Source organism: Thermobia domestica, chromosome 16, assembly GCF_964235325.1.
Source record: "Thermobia domestica chromosome 16, izTheDome1.hap1.1, whole genome shotgun sequence".
Lineage (NCBI taxonomy): Eukaryota > Metazoa > Arthropoda > Insecta > Zygentoma > Lepismatidae > Thermobia > Thermobia domestica.
Genome location: NC_137469.1, coordinates 83,547,417 through 83,559,845, shown reverse-complemented (window position 1 = coordinate 83,559,845; position 12,429 = coordinate 83,547,417). Strand labels below are relative to the sequence as shown.

The window sequence follows — 12,429 nt, the reverse complement described above, 5'->3', positions numbered from 1 at the left end:
ACACACACACACCACATAAAAGTTCTGTGCACCGGACCCCAGAGTATGGATTCGATGTACAGGGTGGGCCATAAGTCTCTTACCACCCCTTGTCAAATCCGTGTTCGTGGAAAATAGTGAACAACAACCATGTAGTAATATAGTAGGCCGAGGGGAAAGTCGGATTGTGATGGTGAACAAGATGGCGGTCATCTTAAAAGCCGCCATCTTGAATTCACGTCAAGATGTTTAAATGGGAACATGGTCATGCGGCACATCATTTTAGGCTAGAATTTAAAGACAAACACAATGATGAAATCGGTTTGTTGATATCTTAATTTGTTCAAACGTTACAGGCATTTCAAATTGCTAATTTTACCTGTCACGCATGGCGGAGCACGTGCTCTACGTGGCCCCCATCCCGAGTTATGCACAAGGTAAGTCATTCAACCCAAGTGTCCATGACCCTCAAAAGAGTTTCTGGTGAAATATCGGCACAGGCTGCAAATATGCGTTCTTCCAGGTGTTCAAGATCCTGGATCTTTTCGACTTATACCTTTGCCTTCAGATGACCCCACAGATAAAAATCCAAAGACGTCAGATCTGGTGATCGTGCTGGCCATTCAATGGGACCACGGCGCCCAATCCAACGTCCAGGAAATTGTTCATCCAGACAGGTACGGACCTGTAATCCATAATGCGGAGGGGCACCATCCTGCTGGAAAAAGAGTGGAAATGTACCATCCTCGGACAATATGGAAGGGAGGATATCCAAATACCGTTCAGCAATGAGGGTACGAGGAATGATGAATGGACCATTTAATTGGTGCCCCATAGACCATACCACACCATTAATTTGCCTGTACCTATCATTTTGCAAGGCTCAACACACTGAGAATTTGTCGGGGATCAATAGCGACAGTTTTGCTTATTCACTTCCCCAGTGACATAAAAATTGGCCTCATCGGAAAATAAAATTTGTGTGTGGAATGTGGAATCCGTTTGCAACTGTGCAAGGGCCCAGTCGCAAAATTCCACACGACGATCAGGGTCATCTTCAGATAGATGATGTTGAAGTTGCAATTTGTACGGATGCCACTTGCTTTTCTGTAAGAGTTGGGCGACACTAACATGGGACACAGGATGTCGATCTGGGTGCCTGGCATTGAATTCAGCTGCTACAGCCCTTGCACTCCTTCCTCCTCATGCCCTCAACTCCTTCCTCTCTGCTGTCGTTAGCGGCATAATTATTCACCTGCAACAACAGAAGCAGTACGGTAAAATTAGCAATTTGAAATGCCTGTAACTTTTGAATACATTAAGATATCAACAAACCGATTTCATCATTGTGTTCGTCTTTAAATTCTAGCCTAAAATGATGTGCCGTATGACCATGTACCCATTTAAAAATCTTGACGTGAATTCAAGATGGCAGCCATCACAATCCGATTTCCTCCTCGGCCTACTATATTACTATATGGTGGTTGTTCACTATTTTCCACGAACACGGATTTTACACGGGGTGGTAAGGGACTTATGGCCCACCCTGTATTTTGTAGCACAGAATCCAAATTTCGAAACCCCAGGACGATCTACCGTGTCAGTTTTTTGTTATGGACGATCTTGGATAGGGAGGATACACGTAACACAATTAAAAAAGTTCGTTCAGGGAACTTCAGAATATGGATTCGATGTATTTTGTTACACAGAATCAAACTTCGAAACCGCAGGACGATTGACATTTTTTTTAATGGGCAAAAAGTTTAAACCATTCTGGATAGGGAAGACACACTTTTTCGCCCATAAACAAAATCGACATGGTCAGTCGTCATAGGCGGAGTTATGGGGGACATTGCCGCCCCAACTTTTTGACAAAAAGTAAAAATTCCACCTATAAATAATAAAATAAAAATCCCACGGTTGTTTTGATGGTTTGCCCCCCTAGGTCTGCCTCCCCCCTTCCCGAGCAGACAATTCCTAACTCCGCTATGTCAGTCGTCCTAGGGTTTCGAAATTTGGATTCTGTGTAACGTCGTGGGTTCGCTGCATAGAACTTTTATTTGTGTGTGTGTGTGTGTGTGTGTGTGTGTGTGTCAGTCTGTGTCTGTATTATTATTATTATTATTATTATTATTATTATTATTATTATTATTATTATTATTACTACGAGGGTAATCCCAAAAGTAAATCTCCAAAGCACCGAGGACGCAGGGAAGCTGTTCATGCGGCTGTTAGTAACCTTTGTGTTTGTTGCCTTCCCCCACTCCTAAACAAGCATGCTTGCACCTTCCTGGGGACGCTTAGTCTTAGAATGGCAGCCGTTTGTAGTGGAGTCCCCTCTTGGTGCTACCTCCAAGTGTGACATTCGCGCAGTTGTTAGGTTTTTGAAAGTACAAGGTGTTAAACCGATAGAAGTTAATCGCCAATTGACTGAAGTGTATGGCAAGCCGTCCATGAATTACTAAAACTCTCGTAAGTGGCGTAGGGAGTTTGCAGCTACTCGTATTGAAATTCCCGACGAAGAAACAGGAGTAGGGGACCATAAATTTCTGACGAGACAGTCAAGATGGTTGAGCAAGCCATTGATTAGCACATGCTTCTTAAATGGAAAGAACATTAGGCTGGAATGCGCTTCAGCAACGACGATGAGGTGAAAGATAAGGTTCAGTGCTTTATGGGCATGCAGAAACTGCCACAACGCCTACAAAAATCCATCGACGAAATGGCGATTATGAAAAAAGAAAAAAATGTACAAGCTTTAAAATGATGTAAACATTATACAAATCTTTCTATTTCCAAAAAAATAGACCTTAGTTTGGGATTACCTTCATATTATTACTGATATTATTATATTCTTAGTTTTTCTCATGTTTTACAGAGTATATTAGTAATTGAGATGAATAGTGGAAACGTCCAAAAATCTAAATTACAGAATATAGTCTGTATAATATGACACGAAAACTAAAAAGAAAACCTATTCCGTAAAATTTCAAATAGTTACATGAGCATAAATCAGTTACATGACTCGTTGTCCAAATCAACCTTTCATATGTGAGAGAAAAAGAAAAATCCCCAACGTTGAAGGATCTTCAAAACCTATCTATTTTGGGGATGTAAGTGAATTATAACACGGAATCTTAGTATTCACTATACATCAGCAGTTCTTAAAATAGATACTTCACTTCTTTAGGTAATTGCACAAAATAGTTCTCTGCTTCATTGTATGATGTACATTGTGTTCAAGTATTTTATAGGCTTACGAGTTTCATCGAATTTTACTCTGTACTTTCATATTTGAATGGTACAGGAAATTAAAAAAAAAAAAAAAGGTAGTTGTAGTTGCCAGTAAATGTGTATCCATCTATGCGTATGCGTGGCAGTTTTTTCTTAAAAATATTGAAAACAGATACATGACTGGACCGAGAATCAAACCCGGGTCTCCACGTTACCGCACTGATGCGTTAACCACTATACTATCTAACCAGTTCCTTGAACAGCCATAAATTTTATCGCTTTTCAAGTCTATGCTCAGCCACTCACCGCATGGACTGTAACACAATTTCTATTGTGCCTGGACAACCAGGTATCTGCATTTCAGAATATCTCTCAAGATTGAATTCTATATGGTATATGATAAAAGGAGAAAATAACTAATTTTATGTCACGGCAATTCCTCTTTAAGAAAGGAAATATAGTAACTTGAGTGGTAACCCTTCAATTTTTGTTCAATTTGATCTTACGATTCCATCTAGTACCCTACCAGGAGCAAATCTTAAATTTGAAAAGGGATGTCTAATCTTAAAATCAAAGGTGACAGAAAAGACGCACAGGGAAATAACTCTATCCCAAAATTGGTTTTTAGAACAACTTCCATTTGTTTCAGTAAAATGAATGGAAATTATATATATATAATATAATATAACAAATATGGCAGTGGAAAATAAAATGAAAAGCTAAATAGTAAGGAAAATGAAGTTTTAAATATAGGGAAGGAATATATTGTGGAATTATGATAGAAGGAATCGACCTTGTAATGGGTTTGAGACTGGAATACATGGTAAGTAAAAAAAGAGTTAACAAAACTGACGATTGGAAAGGAACAATCTCATCGGACAGAAGGCAGGGAAAGTAACTAGGGAAGCAATATATCTGTTAATTAAGAATTTAATTGAAAAAGAAACTGTTTTGTACGTATTTGTTATAAAATGTACAGTGATGATTGTTGGAAAAACTGAAAATTGTACCGCGAATTGTGGTTGACATTCATTGTCTGAGTTGTCTCGAGGTGGTCTTGTTTCCTTCCACATTCTCCACCAATACGTCCATAAATCATTCACTTTTATTTATCATTGTGTCTATTAGTTCAAAGACTAACCATATTAGTTATACCGGTCGATATTTTATTTTTCTCTTCTTTATGCTTATCACTTATTGATTTTTCATAGTCTTGCTATACGTATTTTTCCGAACTTCTTATATGCTTGTAACACAATATTAGTCTAGAACTCACTTAATCACCTATATTATTATATTATTCTTATAAATTTCAATGACGTTATCCTCAGTACGTGTCTATTAAGGATGCACTCATATTAATGGTAAATTCCTATCCATAAAGGGGGAGGGGAGGGGAGATTCACTTTGCAACGTAATTTCCAAAAAAAGATTTCCAGTTCTTGAAATTATTTAATGATAAGAAATTAATATTCCGAGTGTTGAAGTGAGTTCCAGATTAATATGTAATATTAAATATACACCCCTATCAGTTTATTAAGTAAATTGTTATTTGCTTGTTATATTTTCCCTAGCTTTTAATTTGCGTGCTTGCTACATTCTCTTGGGCTGCTTTTATCTTTATTTAAGATGTCACTTTTAGTTGTTAATTTTTAGCTTGGAAGTTCATTTGTTTATGAAATTCAGGTCGTTGGTTTGCTATGGTGATGGGAACAAACAGTCTCAAATACCGACGTCTGCTTTAAACCTCTTAGCAATGGTGGCTCTTGATGGAACATACATCATTGATCAAGAATTGTAATTTTATCGCTACAAGAAGCTTAACGTACTAATTGTTGTATAGTGCTAACTGAAGCTGTACCAAGCTTTTTTCTCTTAGCTTTCAGCGAGAAAATTCAATTTTTTACCGATATGGCTTCGTTCAGGAGTCATCACTTTTTCTTAGTGAAGCAATCAAATATTAATTTTACTATTTAAGAAAAACAATTGTGTTATTTGGCATATGATGAAGGTACATTAGAAGATAAAAGAAAAAGGAAGGAAGTTTTAATTGATGGACAATACTAAAGAAGATAATTCTAACATCAAAACAGATTTGCGAAGAACGACTGCATGAAAATCGTTGAGAATGCGGCTAGTCACCAAATAACACGAAAAGGTTACGATGAACACTAATTTAATTTCTGGTTATGGGCAGCTCATGATCTTGCCGAATTTTGAGGAACATTCATGGTTGATCTTAACATTAATAGACGGTACTATCCCTGCATTTACATGCACGCAATTCTGGCGTGAAAAATTTGACTTCTTTTATCTGAGTTGAAACAAGCGTGCAATGTTTTTTTTAAATAATTTTATAAGCTGTATAACTGAAACACAATCACTACAGCATATTCAGGGAACTTTTGCAAACTGCTCCATCACGAATACATTCGATGCGGTAGAACGTCATTGAAAGGTGAAGGGAGATCTGGCGCCCTATCATGGACGTGACTGGTGAAAACTTACGGACGCTGTTGAGAACATACTTCACAAGACTCCACAAACGATATATGGGCACACAAGAATAAATTCTAGATATCACGTACTATGAATCCACACTACTCTGCACAACATATCCTTGAGAGAAGAGTTTGTTCCCGGCAGGTCCACATTTGCGTAACAAGACCAGCAGCAACCTCGGGTGAAGTTCTGTCACTATATGATCCACAGATTTCAAAATGAGGCCTCACTATATGTAGCAGGTATAAACGATTTACCAGTGATCTCGAAACAAAACCTTAATAGACACTTTGGATCTTTCCAAAGGCGCCTTCTGTATAAATGAAGCGCGGACAAAACATCGGTGGCTACTTCTTCCACAAAAAAGGATATGTGGAGAACATATGGTAAATAAAGACGTTAATGCTGATTGGCATGCGACAGTTTACCTCAGAAATTTGAGAAAATCAATGAGAAGTTATCAAAGAAGAATCTTCACTCTTTTTTTTCTGGATACACTGAAATACTGCCAATCAAATTTCTGGAATTACGTGCAGATTATCATTTTTCCCCACATCTGGCACCATATGCCTTTTTAATTGCCGAAAGCAGATCTTTGGTGGCAACTGTTTGGCAATGTAGAATATACTGTTCAAGAGCATCGGCGCGGCAATAAGTTGCAAACATATCCGAAAGAAACTTGTATTGGTGAGTCATTGTTTCAAAACCGCATAGAGCATGAATGGAATACCAAGATGTGATAGTTATTTGGAAGTTTCCGCATCTTATTTTTCACTTGACCCTCGTATAACGTAGTTTTGAGTATCTTTATATTGTTGAATAGTATTCCATGAATGAAATAATATACATCGACATGTGATTATCTATGCTCCAGCCGTACTTGAACATTTCTTTGCTGAACTGTAATTTTAATTTTTCTTTACAACCTGTTTAAAATGCACGCTTGGATTCCGTGATACCTGTAATTTGGATTTTAATTTTCAAAATGATGTAAATATGTAAAATTGTCAGAAAACCCAAGTACATTTTATAATTTGTACAATCTTGCTCCATTGTGAATTACGACTTTGTGGAAGTAGTAAAAACGACGAAGTTGATTTGGTGTTCGAACATCGTATTCTAGTAGTTCTTAAACTGCGATGCAACATAGGGAATGATTTTATAAACAAAGACTTTGTCTGTAGGTTCGAAATAAATGTGGGAAATAAATCTGAAATAGGTTTTACATGCATTGATTTCAGCATATTACATAGTGTGGAAATTAGTTTATAAAGTTAATTTCTATATAGGAAAGTAAAACAAGGAATCAGTCTAACTACAAATTAGTAGAGACTCGAATATGCTAGGATTTTAAAACTAAGTTCTCAAGAGAAATTGATTCACAGTTCAGTAAATAATTTGGTTAAATCAGCAGTTTGAAAATTTTGGCGAAAAGAAACACAAAATTTATAAACACTGTGATAGGTTGTTGACGTGTTTTCGAAAAATTAGAAGAGGGAGAAGTGGCTTTCAATAACGAATTTTTATAGCTGTGATTCAAGGAACTTTTAAATTGTCTCTAAAATTGGGGAAACTGATCAGAACAAGTAGTTCTACAAGCAACGTAATTAAAAATAAAAAATAAAGACGCATGAAGAAGACAACAAGGGGTCATTAAAATGTAGCATCAATTTGCTTTTAACATTTGGGTAATTCAGTTAGTACATCAATTCTTCATTATTAATATGCGTCTTATTACATTAAATAATTTTATGATCGGTCTTAATCTTCATCAATAGAACTAGTTCTTTTCATTATAAAAAATACTTTTTTTCGTTATATATTGAATACAAAATTTAATATTTTGGAATCAATATTCCTAGTTCGTTTAGCTAAAGCTGAATTACGATGGAGGGACCATTTTATGGATGCATGGGCATTCAACAAGCTTATAATGGTACCATTGTTTTACGCCCGTATCTACAACCGTTATACTATAACAGGCGGCAGATGTGGTATGATGGCACTTGTCCTCTTGCTTTACGGGGTTTTGTGCAAAAAAGGAAGGTATTATCTCCATCAGTCTTAGTTGACTTTCTTCTCTTATATTTATAAGAGTTTAGAGAGCGAATAGTTAAGTATAAAACACACTTGTGATGGAAATGAATTTACAGTTTTCAGTTGTAGACTGGTACTTCATATTAGGAATTTATAAAAATGGCGCAAATTCCATATACCTTAAAAGTAGCAAAGTATAAGGTGTGAGTTACAGGGTGAGAAGGAATAGCTTTAGGGGAGAGCTTAGAAGTGCTCATCGTACTGGTATTTGTTTTAATTGTGAACCAAGCTGTGGCTATAGTTTCCATCTCCTGGCTGACTTCTACTAAGATCTTCCTTGGTTAACTTTAGCACGGCTCTATATGAGCCATACGATGTCGGAAATTCAGAGGGAAGAGACGACCAAATTCCCATCTGTCTTTTCCAATTCTGTTTTTCTTCTCCAGGTAACCGGGCGTTTTGTACTCCTGGAAGCCCTTTGGCTCTTCCGTGTTTGTTCAAAGAAATGATGGTGTCCAAATGCCAGACAAAATGTTTCAGCAAAGTATGCTATCCAGCAGTTGGCCGAAAGCCTGAGAAAAAATTAGGTCATGGATTGAGAAAGGTTTTGCTTGCCTCAGTTTATGACATAAGCATCACATAGTTTCTTCTAAGCAGAAGTGTTATCATCCGTCAATAAGTTTCTTAATATATATAAACCGTCGGAATGATGAGCTTTAAAAACTTGACGCAGAACTACTTCCTTTGACTCTAGTCGAAAATCCTTTCTAGAGGGGCCAGAAGCAATGAATTAACCCCCAACAGTTAGCATTGCGCTACGTGCAGTCTAACAGAAAACACAAAACCCTCTGCATACACACACGATTAATAATTGAGTTCATATATTTACAGCCACAAAAAATCAAACAATTACACTCATGTCCCAACTGTGCATTGTGAGGAATCTCCAAACTTACTCTTTCGTTATAATATCAAAATACGAAAATTTCATTACACAATTCATTAATATGTAAACAAAATATGTGCGTCGAAAAAGGAAACTGGGTCTATAACTTCAGCTGGCAGATATTCCTTTTCAAAATGTTGGAACATCATCAAAACTTGAGCCGATTAACAATAATCTCACCATATCGCCTTCGATTCATATAGTTTCCACCTCCATGCAACTACTCAAAATTTGACAAAGAATCACTATTGGTTGGTGTAAGGAACGGTTAATAGATTATATCATATTCAAATAAAAAGTTTTACTCAACATTGAAATTATTTAAACTCCTCAATATTTAGTATCTTCGTATGACGTCCGAGAGTACTGAGTCCAATTCTTGTCAGTTCTACAAAAATCCAATAGGATTTTACCAAGTGGACTGCATTGCCTAATTTTAAGGAAAGCGTAAATAAATCTGATATCTACTGGTTGTAAATAAACTTATATTTCCTTATACACAATAGAGTTGAGTTGATTTTGAGTTTAACGTCCCTTTCAGCAGCGAGTCTATATATGAAACGTGGACCTACTGATTAACGTGGGATTCGAACCACATGAGCTCCTGCCGGGAATCAAACCCGGCTCTCCTACGCCAAAGACACGTACACTAATTATAAATAATGGAGTCAATTAACAATACAATGGAGAAAACCACCATTGAACCAATCAATGTAGTTGAACTATCTTTATCAATAATTATATCTTGCGCGAAAGTGATTTAAGATTGCGCCAATATTTAGTAATAAAACCTCTCGAGCCGAAGGTGAAAAGGCATGACAACAGACTAATACACTATTAATAGAAGCTACGTATGAGTAATAATCATTGTGTAAAAACTCTTAAATTGTGTTGAAAATGAACTGTTCATTATTAAAACAATATTGTGCAACGACAAATATTATCACCTAATTTCGAAACACAAACGAATTATAATAGTTTTAATGGCCTTATCTCTAAAGAATATACTGAGATGATGAGCAACATATAGTAGTTGTAGTTAACTGCATTTTAAAACTCATTAAATCCAGAATGTCCAAGTTCATAAAATTTACGAAAAAAAATCCTTTGAAAATACTAAATACTATTGCTGCCTATGAACTCGAATAAAATTTTAACCAATTTTGGATAATGGTTTTGCCACAAAATTTGTGAATCTAATTTCGCTGATTCTTCGTGGCCTTTCGAAATGAACTTTCGTGACCATTAAAAGCAGGTATGGACTGGTCCACCGGGACATGTCTCGGTGTGCCGAACGAAATATCGCATTATAAATAAAGGTATATTTTAAAAAAAAATGAATTATTGGTAAAGAATCAGTAAAAGATACAGTGCGTCCTTTACATAAGGCGCCCTTGCGAAACCACACCAATAATAAACAGTCTTATTTATTGGATCAAAAGATCCAATATATTTAAGGCAAAAATTTTCTTGGTCTTAATTTCGAGAACGAAAAATAGTGTAGCCAAATCCGAACTATCACTTAACTCAATATGATGTGCTTATTCAGTTATATATATATAACTCGATTAGGGGCCGTTCAAAAATTTTGTGTCCTCCGATCAAAAAAAAAAAAAAAAAAAAAATTCTAAAATATTTAAAAAATGCAAAAGTAATACATTGTAAATAAGTAGATAGGTAAAACCGAATTCTTTAAAGTCAGGCTATGCAGTGCAATTTAAACCTCCTTAAATTTCTGAGTGGTTAAATATCAGGGACTTGAAATGAGGACTAGATGTCCCATTTAAAATACAATTTATTATGACTGAATTGTACAAAAATGAAAATGAAATCTTTGAAAGTGAATTGTACAGTGGGTTGCGTGTCACTAGGAGACTTGTACGCACAATGATGAATGACGTTTCTACTCATACATGCCAGATGACAGAGTTTTTCTGAAACTCCTCCCCAAAGTGGAGAAGGGATATCATGGGAAAAAGAAAAGGTACTTACAAAGCAAACGTCCCAAACTCCATGGCAGTTACTGAAGATTTGACTCAGAACATATAATTCGACGGAGAAGCGAATAGTGAATTGTGATGATCCACGCCTCTTTCCCGTGCTTTTTATATAATTCAACCTTCTGACGTATTATGCAGAAAAATGCTGAAAATTGTTTTACAATAAGTATTTCTGCTGCTGCTATTTTTCTTCTGGAAAGTCCGTGCGTTCGTTTTCTATATCATGTCACCACATGTGTTTGTTTGGTAAAAGCAACGGGCCGAGAAGCATACGTAGAGGTCAACTGGCTGTTGTTGCTTTTGATGGGAAAGTTTGTTTACCTATTCACACAACTAACTTTGACCATATGTTGTCGCTTTGTATTTACTATTTTTCACCTTCCGTGTACAAAAATACGTACACTGAAAATATGATTTTAATCAACTATCCATTGCAATTATATATATATATATATATATATATATATATATATATATATATATATATATATATATATGACATTTCATTCAATCAAATATTTTCTTGTATGCCCTATATCTGGAGGACTACATACAGTATAGCCAAACCAAAACTATCACTTAACTCAGTATGATGTTCTTACTCCGTAAAAAATACAAAAACTCGATTTAGGACCCATTCAAAAATTTTGTGGCCCCTAATCCAAGAAATCCAATATATTTAATTCAATCAAAAATTTTCTTATATGCCTTATACCTGGAGAACTACTTATAGTGTGGTCAAACTCGAATTATCACTTAACTCAGTATGGTGTGCTTATTCCGTGAAAAAAAAAAAATCGATTTAGGAGCAGTTAAAAAATTTTGTGGCCCCTGATCCAAAAACTGATTATTGGCTAAGATCGCAATCTTTTGATCCATTTTTTGGATCATTCTTAAAATTCTTGTTTTCTTGTATACCATAATTTTGTACAATAAATACAAGAAGTTCCTGTTGATGTGCCCTTTACATAAAGCGCCCTACAAAACATCACATTATAAATAAGTGGTTTTAGTTGTTCTTCTGTATCTAGTTTTGTGTCTACAGTGGCTATTTATAAAGAACCTATGAAGGGTACAGCCTTCCCTTCATGTAAGGCGCCCTGCGAAACATCACATTATAGATTTATTATTATTTTCTGTATATCAGTTTTGTATTATAAATTCTTACAGATGCCATTGGCAGAGAACAAGTACAGTCACTTTTTAAAAATATGTATAAAGTTACGTATCTATAAAACAAAATATTCTGAGAAATCAAGAATAGTTTGGACAATTAAACATATGAATTAATAGAATACTCATTGAAGCAGTAGATTTTTGCCTAATTTACGATTTTTATAGCATCGTAGATTACACGGTCTTAATATGCATCCATATATACGCGCATATTGATTTACCTGTGTATTTTAGAGCAGTACTCAGCAGTGCTTATTGCATTTCTAAAATGTAGCTATATTGATTTGTTGGTACATTTAGTTTTATTTTGTTTGACAGAAATTTTGTTACAACTAAAAAGTGTTTCTCTAGTAAAGAAGTTTTCAGTTTATCTATTTACGTTACTAAAACAATTTTGGTGATTTGGCGCTTATATATATTGACGGCTCATATATAAGAAGGAAATGCGAATATTGACGACTAGGGAATGGTGGTCTAACATAGTGACAACTATATATATATCTTTTGGTAGACTTATCTACTGCCCTCGTTAGTATCCCAGCCCGGGCCTGATGA

General features: G+C 35.6%; 1 protein-coding gene across 2 annotated transcripts in view; it reads left to right on the top strand.

Annotated features, from left to right (window-relative positions):
- LOC145673205 (calcium-independent phospholipase A2-gamma-like) overlaps positions 1-12,429 on the top strand; it is a 92,071-nt gene that overhangs the window by 74,902 nt on the left and 4,740 nt on the right. The window lies entirely within an intron of this gene.